Below are 14081 nucleotides of genomic sequence, written 5' to 3'. Positions count from 1 at the left end.
TTTTTTTTTTTTTTTTGGTGAGACAGGGTCTTGCTCTGTCGCCCAGGCTGGACTGCAATGACAAGATTTCAGCTCATTGCAGCCTTGACTTTCCCAGTGATTCTCCTTCCTCAGCCCCTCAAGTAGCTGGGACCTGCCACCACGCCTGGCTAATTTTTGTATTTTTACAAAATACAAAAGAGAGAGAGAGAGAGAAAAAAGGTTGTCTAGTATATAAAAAGCATACCAATGCTAGGTCTACTCCAAACTTTTCATGGTTCCACACAGTATTCTGGATAATTTGCTGCCATTCCTCCTCGTCCTGCCTCCCTATGTTTATGGAAAAATTAATATTCCCTAATCAAATATCATTTATAAAGTGTTGGTTTCTTCTAGCCACTTGTGAATGTTATAATTCTTTAAAGTGAAGAAATGTTACCAAATACCATTTTTATGGTTTCTCCTTGTTGGCCAGGCTGTTGTTGAACTCCTAGCCTCAAGTGATCCACCTGCCTCAGCCTCTCAAAATGCTGGGATTACAGGCATGAGCCACAACTTTTTGTTATTTAAATCCAATATCGTAGAGCCTACCCCAAAAGTGGAAACTAGAGTTTCAAAAATCTTCATCTGAAACACAAACTTCTGGAGAACCACTTTTTGGTAAGTACAGCAACTGCAGAAGAGATTTCCATTGAGGAGTCTAGTTATCAAATCTTATTCCTGAGTGGAGAGAAGAGGTGACAATAAAGTTTCTTAGCTCCCCAGTCAGCCTTAAAAGTGGAATCACCTGGAGGAGCATCCAACCTGAACTCTGGGGAAATCCACCGCTCTTTACCTTTCCACCCCAGTGAGTGATCCAAAGGAAGGTAATTACGTTACTGCACCGGCAAAGGAAAAAGCAACAAGTCTTTAACCCAGCCAGTCAGACAGTCCTTATTTTGACAGGATGATTTTTTTCCCTTTTAGTGCATTTCTCAGAATGCCAATGCATGTGATAGAAACTCTAGTTACTGCAAGAAAACAGCCACAGGAAGTGTAGGAAGCAATTAAAAGAAGCATATGATGGGAAATAGAGGATTTGGTTTCAAGTCGTTTCATAGTCCTGGGTCTGAGCTGAGCTACAATGGAGAAAAACTGAAGCAACTATGAGCAGAGAGACCCAACCAGTCCGTAGAGCAGAGCCCTCCCCCTGCCTCTTGGCCCCTGGCCCTGCCTGCTCCATTCCTTCCTCTCCACCTGCAAGGCCTTCTCATCACCTCCTCAAATCCTAGAGTCCTTCACAGCTCTGCTAACAGGCAACCTTTTCCATAAAGCCTTATGAACTGCCCCAGCTGTTATTTTATCACCCTCTGGACTCTGGTAGCACCATGCCACCTGATGGCTCAAGACACAAAACTTATTTTTCTTTCACCTCCCACGGCCAGTCCATCAGTGAGTCCTGTTGACTTCCAAACATATCTGCGTCTCCATCTGCACCACCACCGCCTGAGTCCATGCCATCCTTACCTCCAACAAAAACCAGCACATCCAGCGGACTCCCTGCGGCCGCCTTGTCTCGGCTCACTGCAACCTTGGCCTCCTGGGTTCAAGTGATTCTCCTGCCTCAGCCTCCCAAGTAGCTGGGATTATAGGCGCCCACCACCATGCCCACCTAATTTTTTTTCTTTTTTTTTTTTTTAGTAGAGACAGGGTTTCACCATGTTGGCCAGGCTGGTCTTGAACTCCTGACCTCAGGTGATGCACTGGCCTCAGCCTCCCAAATTGCTGGGATTACAGGTGTGAACCATTATGCCCGGCCTAGAAAAAATGATAATTCCCCACGTGGCTGCTGGAACACACTCTTAAAAGACATTAGATCTTGTCAATTCCCTATTTAAAACGCCATAATGTCTTCCCATCACACATAGAATAAATTCCAAATTCTTCTTTTTTTGCAAGAGAAGAATTCGCTGTGTTGCCAGACTGGTCTTGAACTCCTGGGCTCAAGTGATTCTTCTGTTCCTGGGCCTTCCAAAGTGCTGAGATTACAGGCGTAAGCCACTGTGCCCAGCCAATTCCAAATTATTTATCAAGGACTTTATTTGTTCTTAGCTCAATCTGTAAGTTTTCTTGTTTATTCATTTATGTCTTCAATATTTTTAAAGTTTTGAATAAAAGTACAATTCACATAATTCAAAATTTTAAAGGATATTAGAAAGTATACTTTTTCTAGGCCAGGCATGATGGTTCACGCCTGTAATCCCAGCAATTTGGGAGGCTGAGGCCAGTGCATCACCTGAGGTCAGGAGTTCAAGACCAGCCTGGCCAACATGGTGAAACCCTGTCTCTACTAAAAAAAAAAAAAAAAAAGAAAAAAAATTAGGTGGGCATGGTGGTGGGCGCCTATAATCCCAGCTACTTGGGAGGCTGAGGCAGGAGAATCACTTGAACCCAGGAGGCCAAGGTTGCAGTGAGCCGAGATTGTGCCACTGTACTCCAGCCTGGGCAACAGAGCAAGATGCTGTCTCAAAAAAAAAAAAAAATAGTATACTTTTATAAATCTGGCCCCTATTCCTGTGTGTACCCTTCTGCTTCCCTGTAGGTAGTCACTTTCACTAGCTTGTCATGCTTCTTAAGGCAGATGTGAACAAATAAGAATCTCCTCTCTTCCCCTTTATTACACAGTGGAAACATATTAATACATGTGGTTCTGCATTTTGCTTGTCTCAGTTCACATATTTTGTTTCATATCAGAATATAAAGCAGTACTTCATTTCTTTTCTATGGCCATATAGGATTTTACTTGGGGGGTATGCCATAATTTATTTAACCTATGCCTTTCAATGCACACTTGACTTATTTCCATCTCTTGCTATTAAAAGCCATACTGCAATGAGTAGCCTCATATGAAGGTTCTTTGGTTTGTGTGCAGGTGTATCTCAAGGAAAAATTTCCAGAAGTAGGATTGCCAGGCCAAAGAGTAAGTACATTTCTATTTTTTTTTCAAGCCTCAAGTTTATTATTATTTTAGGAGATAATACTTGTGAGCTTTTTTAAAGTAAGATAATAAGTTTTTTTTTTCCCATTTATTTTATTGCATTTTAGGTTTGGGGGTACATGTGAAGAACATGCAAGATTGTTGCATAGGTACACACGTGACAGTGTGATTTGCTGCCTTCCTTCCCATCACCTAAGTACATTTCTATTTCTAATTGATATTACCAAATTGTATCTCATTGAAGTTGCACCATTTAAAACTACTATCAATAATATCTGTTTTCCCACCAGCTGTAACAGCTGAGTGCCTTATCCAACTTTGGTATTTTTGCCAATTTGATGAATGAAAAAATTGTATCTCAGAGTAATTTTAATTTGCATTTTTCTTTCCATGAATGAAGTTGTGCATCTTTTTATATGTCTAAGGATTATTTGTTGTTCTCATGCTGTGAACTGTGTGTTCTTTCCTGTTTTTCTATTGGGTTGTTGTCCCTTATCTTCTCAATTTCTAGGAATTCTTTGTATATTACGACAAAGATTAGCCCTTTGTCTGTGATTATATTGGCACTCAAAGTCCTAAGGGATGTGACTCCTCCTCTCTCTGACCTCAGCTCATTCGACTCTCCAACCTCCCTGTTATGCTCCTGCTCTGTGATGTCTTTGTTGCCTTAACACCTTCACATTTACAATTCCTTTGCCTGGAATGCTACTCCCCAGATCATCCCACAGCTGGTTCCTCCTTACTTTTCAGATCTTAGCTTAAGTATCACATGAGAAAGGTTTTCCCCATCACCGAGTCTATGGGAGACACCCAGTTTCCCTCCATTACATCATTCAGTTTTAATTCTTTGCATGGCACTTATTTCTTGATAATATTTTTCTTAATTGTTTTAGTTTGTACATTGTTTGTCTCTCCCTATCCAGAATGCAAGCTCCAAAAGAAACAGGGTGTGTCATGCTCAGCAGTCCATCCTCAGCACTTAGAACAGCGCCTGGCACTTAGTATGTATGTCACATACATCTGTGATTAATGAACCTTTTCATCCTCTCCTTAGACATTTTTGCATGCCTTTACAGTGAGTATCATCAGTCATGTTCCCCAGAAAGAAAATTGAAAATAACATTTGTTGAGTTGCTAATATGTGCCAAACACACTGGGCTTTTTCATTTGTTTGTTTTTTTGAGATGGAGTAGCCCTGTTGCCCAGGCTGGAGTGCAATGGCACGATTTCAGCTCACTGCAACCTCTGCCTACAGGGTTCAAGCAATTTTCCTGCCCCAGCCTCCTGAATAGCTGGGATTACAGGTGTACACCACCACATCCAGCTAATATTTTGTATTTTTAGTAGAGATGGGGTTTCACTATGTTGGCCAGACTGGTCTTGAACTCCTGACCTCATGATCCACCCACCTGGGCCTTCCAAAGTGCTGGGATTACAGGCATGAGCCACTGCACCCAGCCTGGGCTTGGTTTTATTACACATCTCAGTTAATTTTCCTGGGCAGTCTGAGCTACTTAGTATTATGTCTGTTTTTATCAATAAAGAAGCCAAGACTCTAATAAGCCCTTAAAAAAGATATCAAAAAATACATGGTTAATATACATGGATCCAAATGAGTTAAGCTGATTTCAAAGCCCATTCTTTTGCACCATAGCTAGGACATTACCTTGTTTCTTTATTCTCTGCATGGTACCTCTTATTGTCATATTGAATGTGCTCCATAAATTAGAGAACCATAATATGTCAGAGCCTAACAGGGCCTAGTGATCACCTAGACTTAACTAAACAACACAGAAAATTAGCAATAGGTTCAGGATGCAAGTCTACAATCCCTGACTCTTCATCACTATTTCCCTCTCCATTCCCTGTTACCATAGTCATTCCAAACTCATTCCCACCTTAGAGACTTGGTACTTGCTATCCCTCATCTTGGCCTTTATTTTCTTCTGAGTACTTCTCCCAATCTAGAATTTATATACATTTGTTTTCTTGCTTATTGCATGCCTTTTGCCCTGGAATGTGAGCTCCATGAAGAGGGGTCATATCCAACTTGCTCATGGCTCTATGTCTAGTGCCTGGAATGGTGCCCTCCTTAGCAGATCTGCAATAAATACTGTGGAATTTAAAAATTAACAAGGTGGTTCTAGAAGCAGCATGGAAAAAGCATAGGCTTAAGAATTGACCTGGCTCAGTGATTACCCAGCTGCTTCTTACTATAACAAGTCACTGAGCTTTGGTTTTCTCATCTCTCAAATGAGAGAATAGATGATCTCCATGGCCACTTACAGTGTGATAATAATATGAAATTATAAATTATTCATATGATTCAGGAGTTACTGTCAAAGAGGTAAAACTTACCCCAAGTTTCTATTTATTCTATTTGGAACATAAATCCTAAAAAATATTATATCCTTTTCTGCCTTTTAAACAAAATAACCAGAATATCATTTATTTTCTTATTGAATCAGAGTTATAATTCTGAAAAGAAAATACTGTACCACGTTGCAAGGAAAACATTAGGAGCATTTATTTCTATTGGCTCATAATTCTTCTCACTTTTTTCTACTTCTTCAGATGTTCAGTAATCTTTGATTGGATGCTGGGCATTGTCAGTGCCACATTGTTGAATTCTGGATTTTGCTGTCTTTAATTATGTTGAGTTTTGTTTTAGTTGGTAGTTAATTTACTTGTGGATCAACTTGGATTTTACAAGAGTTGTTTTGCCCCCTATCCTTCTCCTCTCCTTTTCCTTTCTTTACCCTCTCTAAATAAAGAAACAAGAGCTATTTTTAAGGCTTATTAGAATAGTCTTTACTAGAGTAGCCTTTTCTATATGGTTAAATTAGCTCTATCCTAAGATGTGGCCTTCCTGAGGTCTCTACTGACTGCTCAGTGTGTTCAGAAAGAACACTCTCTATCTGGCTGGTCAAAACTTTAATGTCTCCTAGGGTTGTGTGAGTCTTAGTAGTTGTTTAGTTCACATCAGTCCAGTAGTTGTTTTTTTCCCTGGTAGTTATTATTTGCCCTAACTCATAGAGTCTTGCCCCATACAAGTACAGCTTAATATTCAGGTAAAGACTCATGGGGACCTCTAAGCAGATGTGTAGATGGGTAGAGTCCTTTCTCTGTCGAGTTCCCTTCTCTCCAGTGCCTTGCCCACAAGTTCCAACCATTTCAGTAGTGCTGAGTTCTGATGTCTGCCATCTTGGCTCAGCAAGAGGACCATCTGCTATCTGAGCACTACTGTCAGCATCTACTATCTGAAGCACTTTGCCCACTGTGGTACCAGGAGGAGGTAGGCAAAGTGCTCCAGACAAAAAGCCAGGGCAATTGACAAGCTCATCTCATTTGTTTTCCTCCTCTCAGGAATCTCAATCCTGTCTAAAGTCTGAAAACAATTATTTCATACATTTTTTCCAGTTTAAGAGTTGTTTACAACAGGAAGACTAGTCTGTTTCTAGTTATTCCATAATAGCTAGAAATGAAAGTTGCCTTCTTAAGTGTTTTTGAGATGTATAAAATCTATTTGTTCCAAAACTAAATGACCCCATCATCCTATGTATTTTTATATTATTCCTTGGATAAAATAGAATCATTAGTAAGGTTCAAAGAAATTCAAAAGATACAACTAAATGGATGTAATAATGAGATGGACCCTTGGTATAACTTGCTAAGTCACAGAGCATCAAGATTAAATAAAGTAATAGCCAATAGTATAGGCCCAGTGTTGGGAACTTATGGGTATTTGGTAAATACAGTCTTCTTTCTTTAATTCTAGGAGAGACAGCTTGAAGGCAAGTCCTATTTTGAAATGATTTGGTGAACTAGTTATGGAAAGGATTCCTGTGGTGAATCCTTTTCCAAAGCAAAGGATCCTACTGTGAAATGAATAAACATCTCCTAAACTCTTGTAAATATATACTTTTATATATTTGGTTAGCTTAATGCGTTCTGTGAAGATTTGTTTGCTAAAGCTAAGTGCGGGTGTAGATTAGATGTGGATGTGGATGTGTGTTTGGGAAATGGATAGCAAAGAAGGGTTTTAGTTATGCCATGTCATAAACCCTATTGGTCTGGGTAGAAGCCATGAGGTTTTAGAACTCTAATTTGAAAGAGATGATAAGACAACAAATACAGGATGAGGAATCCCTAGACTGGAAAAAAGAGGCAGCCAATACATAAGTTTCTGCTGTTACCTGCTGCTCTTTGAAGTTCCACAGAACATTTTCCAAGAACCTCACAAGAAACCTGCCAGGCCATGTCTCTGCCATGGACAGTTTACTCATTCATTCACTTATTCTTGCAACAAACACTGATTGAGCACTCAGTGTGTGCCCAGTACAGTTCCAGATGCTGGAGACACACCAGTGAACAGCAGACTTGCCTTCATGGAGCTTACATTCTAAGTGGAGAGGCTATCAAACGAACACACAATATGCAGAAAAATAGAGCAGGATAAGAGTGTTAAGAGAATGATGGGGTGAGGACAGCATCTGTTTCAAGCTAGGCTGGTAATAAATACCTCTTTGACACAGGGAGAGGCACACAAACAGAGCACATAAGAGCAGAGACCAAAAGAAAGAGTTTTGTGGGGAGTGATATAAGTCTCTATGAGGAAACAAGGACTGCAATGGTCTGCAATAGGAGCAACACTTTGGGGGTATTGAGGATTGACAATGAGGCCATACTGGTTAGAGTGAAATAAAGAAAGGGTGAGATGTAGGAACAAGAGATGAAAGTAAGAGATGAAGACAGAAGGGTTGGGGAGGTGGCAGATCAGGTAGTCTTGTAGGCCATGGCAAGGACTTTGGATTTTATTCTGGATGAAATAGGAAGCTACTGGAAAGTGTTGAATTGAAGAAGCATATGATCCTACATTTCATTTCATTTCATTTATTTATTTTTGGGACAGGACCTTGCTTTGTTTCCCGGGCTGGAGTGCAGTGGCTTGATTACAGCCCACTGTAACCTCGAACTCCTGGGCTCAAGTGATCCTCCTGCCTCATACTCTCAAGTAGCTGGGACTACCAGTGTGTGCCACTGTGCCTGGCTGATTTTTCAACATTTTGTAAAGATGAAGTCTTTCTATGTTGCCTAGGCTGGTCTCAAATTCCTGGCTTCAAACGATCCTCCCACCTTGGCCTCCCAAATGATCTTACATTTTAAAAGGATCACTCTGGCTGCTGTGTAGAGAAGAAATTGAGGAGAGAAGACCGGGGAAGTGGCTTTTGCAATAGTACTGATGGGAGATGACGGTGGTTTAGGCCAGCGTGGTGGCAGCAGAGTTGGTAAGAAAGAGTCTGATTCAAAGGAAAATCTGACAATAAGTGCAAATAGATTGGATGTGAGGTATGAGAGAAAAAGCAATGTCAAGGACAATGCCAGGTGTTCGGCCCAAGCAACTAGAAGAATGACAGTACCATTCTGAGTAGGAACGGAAACTAAGGCTGTAGGAATGGGGGTGTTGAGATTTGGCAGAGAAAATCAAGAATTCTATTTTGAACTATCAAGTTCATTCTTTGATATCCAAGAAAAGATGCTGAGAAGGCAAATGAATAATATCCAAGCTAGGAGTTCTGGGGAGCAGTCCGAGCTAAAGATATAAATGTAGAATCATCAGTACAAAGATTGTTCATAAAGCCATAGAGTGGCGTGAGACTCCCTCATAAGTGAGTGATTCCAGTCCTTAGGGTGAGGATGAAGAAGCTGCAAAGAAGACTTAAACAGAGCAGCTGCTACAGGGAGACTGGCACTCACTTTACTGAATCCCTCCAATGCCCAGGCTCTTCACTGGGAAAGCAGAGAGAACAATTTTCAGCTCACAGTTGCTGTGATGGTTAAGTGAATCATATACTGGCCTGGCAGTGCAAAGCCCACTGAGCAGAAGGGAAAGGGCCTTTTTCTTTCCCAGTGTATTCTTTTTTTTTTTTTTTGAGACGGAGTTTCACTCATGTTACCCAGGCTGGAGTGCAATGGTGCGATCTCAGCTCACTGCAACCTCCGCCTCCTGGGTTCAGGCAATTCTCCTGCCTCAGCCTCCTCAGTAGCTGGGATTACAGGCACGCACCAGCATGCCCAGCTAATTTTTTGTATTTTTAGTAGAGACGGGGTTTCACCATGTTGACCAGGATGGTCTTGATCTCTTTACCTCGTGATCCACCCGCCTCGGCCTCCCAAAGCGCTGGGATTACAGGCTTGAGCCACCGCGCCCGGCCCCCAGTGTATTCTTTTTCTGTGTTCTCTGCACTGAACATTGTAGGGCCACATAGGACCATTGCTCAAGCTGCTCTGGGATGGTGAGGTTGGCACCAAGGCCCTTGGAGCCTGTTGTTTTGCCAGCTCCTGGGGATGGGACACTCCCAGCCTGATTTCACAGGTCCAATAAATAGGTCTTATCTGAAGGTAAGAGAGGCTGGTATCTGGGTGGGGGTGGCTGAAGAAGTGTGAAATGGGGTAGAAATAGGTGGAGGAGGACCACTAGGGAGAATGTAGTGAGTGCTGGATGTGCTCAGGATCTGGGTACTTACCCCCCTCACTGCTGAGAGTGTTGGCAATTGACTGTTCTCAGCTGACTTTCTCTTGGGAATTTCCCCCAGTAAAGATTTGCTTGCCAAGATCATGCCCCCTTCCCTGTGAGCAGCCTGCCTTCAACAATTGGATGACGAGAAGGTTGTAAATCCCAGCCCCCTGCCTCAAAGCAGAACAGCTCTGCAGGCCATTAGGGTGCTATGGCAACTTACGGAAGCAGCTGAAATCTTTGTTGCAACTGCAGAGCAGTTCAATTTTTTCCCTTGCTCAATCCTGCTTCTCTTACTCCTTGAAGATGTTTGTCCCAAGGGTGCTCCCTCAAAAACCTCCTGCATGCAAGTGTCAGAATCTTGCAATCTTTTCTCTGTGTACCTGAGCTATGGCAGTTGATACGAGAAGTGGTCTTAAGATGCAGACTCTAAAACGGGATTTTTGGATTGAATCGCTCACTAGCAGGCTGGCTGTGAGGACCCCATCACCTCTGGCAAATGTAGCTGTCAATTGCTAAAACCAATAACTAGGGTCAAGTCACAAGATATCACAGCTGGGGAAGTGCGGGACCTGCTAATAGAGAAAGGATCTCTAGACCTGGCCAGTATGAATTGGTCAAATCTGGGACAATGTGTTTGAAACTAGATTCTAAGATTGCTTGATCAGGGCAGGGACATGAACAGAACATAAGGTTGGATAAGAAAAAATGTATTCATTATCTATTTCTATATTACAGTACCCCACAAACTTTGTGGCTTAAAAGAACACACATTTATTTTCTCATAGTTTCTCTGGGTCAAGAGTTCCAGCACAGATTTCCTGGGTCCACTGCAAGGCTGCAATCAAGGTGTCAGCTTGAGCTGAGATCTTACCTGAAAGCTCAAGTGTAGAAGGACCCACTTCTAAGCTTACACAGTTGTTGGCAGAATTCGGAGCCTTGCAGACTATCAGACTGGAGGCCTATTTCTTTTTTTTATTTTTTATTTTTGGGATGGAGTTTCGCTCATGTTACCCAGGCTGGAGTGCAATGGCACGATCTCGGCTCACTGCAACCTCCGTTTCCTGGGTTCAGGCAATTCTCCTGCCTCAGCCTCCTGAGTAGCTGGGATTACAGGCACACACCACCATGCCCAGCTAATTTTTTGTATTTTTAGTAGAGACGGGGTTTCACCGTGTTGACCAGGATGGTCTCGATCTCTTGACCTCGTGATCCACCCGCCTCGGCCTCCCAAAGTGCTGGGATTACAGGCTTGAGCCACCGCGCCTGGCCTGGAGGCCTATTTCTTGCTGGCCATCTGCTAGAGGCTACCTTCAGTGCCTTGCCACATGGCCCTCTCCTTAAGACAACTAATGACATGGCATCTTGCTCCTTCAAAGCCAGCAAGAGAGAGTCTCATAGCAAGACAAATGTTACTTACATACAAGTAACCACATATAACTCAGCATGTGTCTGGATTGCACTCTACGGGGGAATTACACAAGAATGTGAACACTGGAAGGTAGGATCATGAGCCACCCTAGAGTGTCCTGCCATGGAGAGTATATTGATATGGGAGTATTCTCCTGTGATGCAGGATTTAACACCCTGGTATGCACCCAGGGAAATAGTACTAACTTGCTGCTCAGAGGAAGGGATGGCCCTAATTAAGTGAACTAGAAATATGAAAACTTCTATGGCAGATAGTGGAAGAAGGGATGAAAAGCCTCAGAGTAGTGGACATACAAGAGTGGCTATCTCACTTAGGGCTGGGAAATCCAACAGTTCTATTCTGCAGGAGGGCCCAGGGGACATGCTGTTTGCCTAAACAATACTTAATACACTGGGGAGATGGAGGCTGAGTGTCTGATATGGAGGCTGTGAGATGAATCCAAGCACAATGAGACTGTGGCTTGGAGAAGAGAGGTTGCTGTGAAAGTGATGAGAAGTGGATGGATTCTGAAATGACAGGATTTGCTGACAGGTTGAATGTGGGATGTAAGAGAAAGAAGAGTCAGGGGTGATGCTAAGGTGTTGGGGCTGAGCAACTAGAAGAGTGGAGGTAGATTTACTGAGAGGGGGAGAACTATCGGGAAAGCAGGTTTGTGGGGAAAATCAAGAGTTCTGTTGTTGAGAGTGAGATGTCTGTTAGACATTTGAATAGAGACAGGAATAGGCTACTGGATATATGAGTCTGAAGTTCAGGGGAGTCTAGGCAAGAGATATCAATGTGGGGGTTATTAGCCTATGGATGTGTAGACCATCCACACGGTTGAAAGATATCACTAGGGAGTAAGCATGGAAGGGGTCAAGGAGACTGAGCCCCAGAGCGTTCCAACCTTTGAAGATGGAGGAGATGAGAAAGCCAGAGCCTATCACAGGAGTAATAAGTGAGAAGGACCCACAAGGAATGAAGGGTGAAGGGGTGAGACCAGGCTATAAAAAGGTGGGCTAGCTGGTGTATCATCTGATATGATGGGCTTCAGAGCTGGGGGTGTTAGAGCCTCATGAGAGGCAGTGCTCTGTGGTAGAGGGTATAGCAGGACAAACAACCCCAGGAGCAGCTGAGTGTCAGGATGCAGCCCAGAAGCAGGCAGAGCAGGCAATGGGGAGGGGTCAGAGAAGAGGTTGGAGGCATTTTACTGATGAGAGATAGTGAGCGGCCTCTTCTCTCCCCCTTCCCCACACCCGACCACCAAAGGGATTCCAAAAATTTCCAGGTCATTTTTCTCTTACTCCCACCCCCATTTTCCTAAGGGCATCTCTGACAGACTTACTCCTGGACTTTGGTAAAGGCAACTGGGATCTGAAATTCTGAAGACATAAGAGACTCAGATCAGATGATGGGAGGAAGAAAAGGGTTTATAAAGGGGTCTAGTCCTACTGAATAGCCAGGGAGCAAGAAAGGACAAGGGGCAGTGTTGGAGGTGGGTTTGGGAATGGCGGTGTTGGATGAAAAGGGGATGGGAAAATTGGTAAAGAAAAATCTAGGTGGGTTTAGATTCTTATAGGTGGGCAGGGGATTGGGGTAGAGAAGAGAAGATATGAAAGGTCCTGTAGGGGTTATAAATTAGACTCCCTTGAATGTCAAGAGACATGAAGAACAAGTGAAAGTCCTTTTTGATAATTTCTTTGTTGAATTGAGCTTCCTTGTTTTGGTGATTCCCTGCGTTCTGGAGCTGGGCTTTGGGTATTGACGAGGATAGGGTTTCAGTTAGATAATGACAGTTGGATTCAAGACACTGACAGTCCCCAGCTTATGAATTTTCTATTTTACAATGGTACAAAAGCAATACATGTTCAGCAAAAACCATACTTCAAATTTTGATTCAAAATTATTTGTTATAATGTTACTATAAAATAGGCTCTGTGTTAGATGATTTTGCCCAATTGTAGCCTGATGCATGTGTTCTGATTGTGTTTAAAGTAGGCAAGGCTAAGCTATGATGTTCAGTAGGTCGAGTGTATTAAACTTATCTTCAATTTATGATATTTTTAAATGTACAATGTGTTTATTGGGACATAGTCCCATCATAAATCGAGGAATGTCTGTATTTGATTGAAGTTAGATAAAGTTTAAGTTCGATAAAGCTACTTGATTCAAGTAAAGATTCTGGTCTTTGGGAGAGACAAAACATGGTAGACAACGCTTACAGAATACTGTTATGAGGGGCTTATCCAACTCTGTTCAGTTATTCATCTATCCAGTCATTCAGGCAACCAATCCTTTAGGAGAGGAGGGCCTCTGTTTCATTTCTTTTCTGTCTGGATTTTTTTTTTTTTTTTTTTTTTTGAGACAGTTTTGCTCTTGTTGCCCAGACTGGAGTGCAATGGCACAATCTTGGCTCACTGCAACCTCCGCCTCCTGGGTTCAAGCGATTCTTCTGCCTCAGCCTCCAGAGTAGCTGGGATTTCAGGTGTGTGCCACCACATCTGGTATTTTTAATAGAGACAGGGTTTCTCCATGTTGATCAGCCTGGTCTCAAACTCTTATCCTCAGGTGATCTGCCCGCCTCTGCCTCCCAAAATGCTGGGCTTACAGGTGTGAGCCACCGTACCCGGCCTCTGTTTCATTTTCTCTTCCCCTTCCAACGCCAGATGAGTGCTTACTCATTGTTCCACAAATGAGTGTCGCCTGGCTGACCCGTGCCAGCTTTACTATACTCTAGTAAGTACTGCTCTATGCCTGTGAACAGCAGGAGTCTTCCTGAGCTGCCCTTATGGCCTTACTCTCTTTCAGAGGAGGCCTAGTCACAAATGAACAAATATGTTTATAATTACAAGGTATGGCTTTGATAAATGCTATAAAGAAAATGCACATGTTGGTGGTTAAAGTAGACCTCTATGAGAAGGCATCAAGGCGTAAGCCCAAGTCTGAAGAATCGAAGAATGAGACATGGCTGCCCATGGGGTGAGAAAGGACATATTTACTTTTTAAGCAAAGATAACAGCGAGTGCAGAGGACGTCAGGACCAAAAGATCTTGGGAGTTTTTGAGGAACTGAAAGAAGGCCCACAGAATTATTTGCTGTTGTGAATTAAGAACTTAAACTGCATCTTACTGACACTTTCCCCAAAAATGCTCCTTTAGAACAGAGGTTAATGAATGTTCCGTAACAAAATGGAATGC

The sequence above is a fragment of the Sapajus apella genome, unplaced genomic scaffold (genome assembly GCF_009761245.1).
Source record: "Sapajus apella isolate SASKATOON/1434 unplaced genomic scaffold, GSC_monkey_1.0 scaffold64, whole genome shotgun sequence".
Lineage (NCBI taxonomy): Eukaryota > Metazoa > Chordata > Mammalia > Primates > Cebidae > Sapajus > Sapajus apella.
This window is presented reverse-complemented; position numbering follows the sequence as displayed.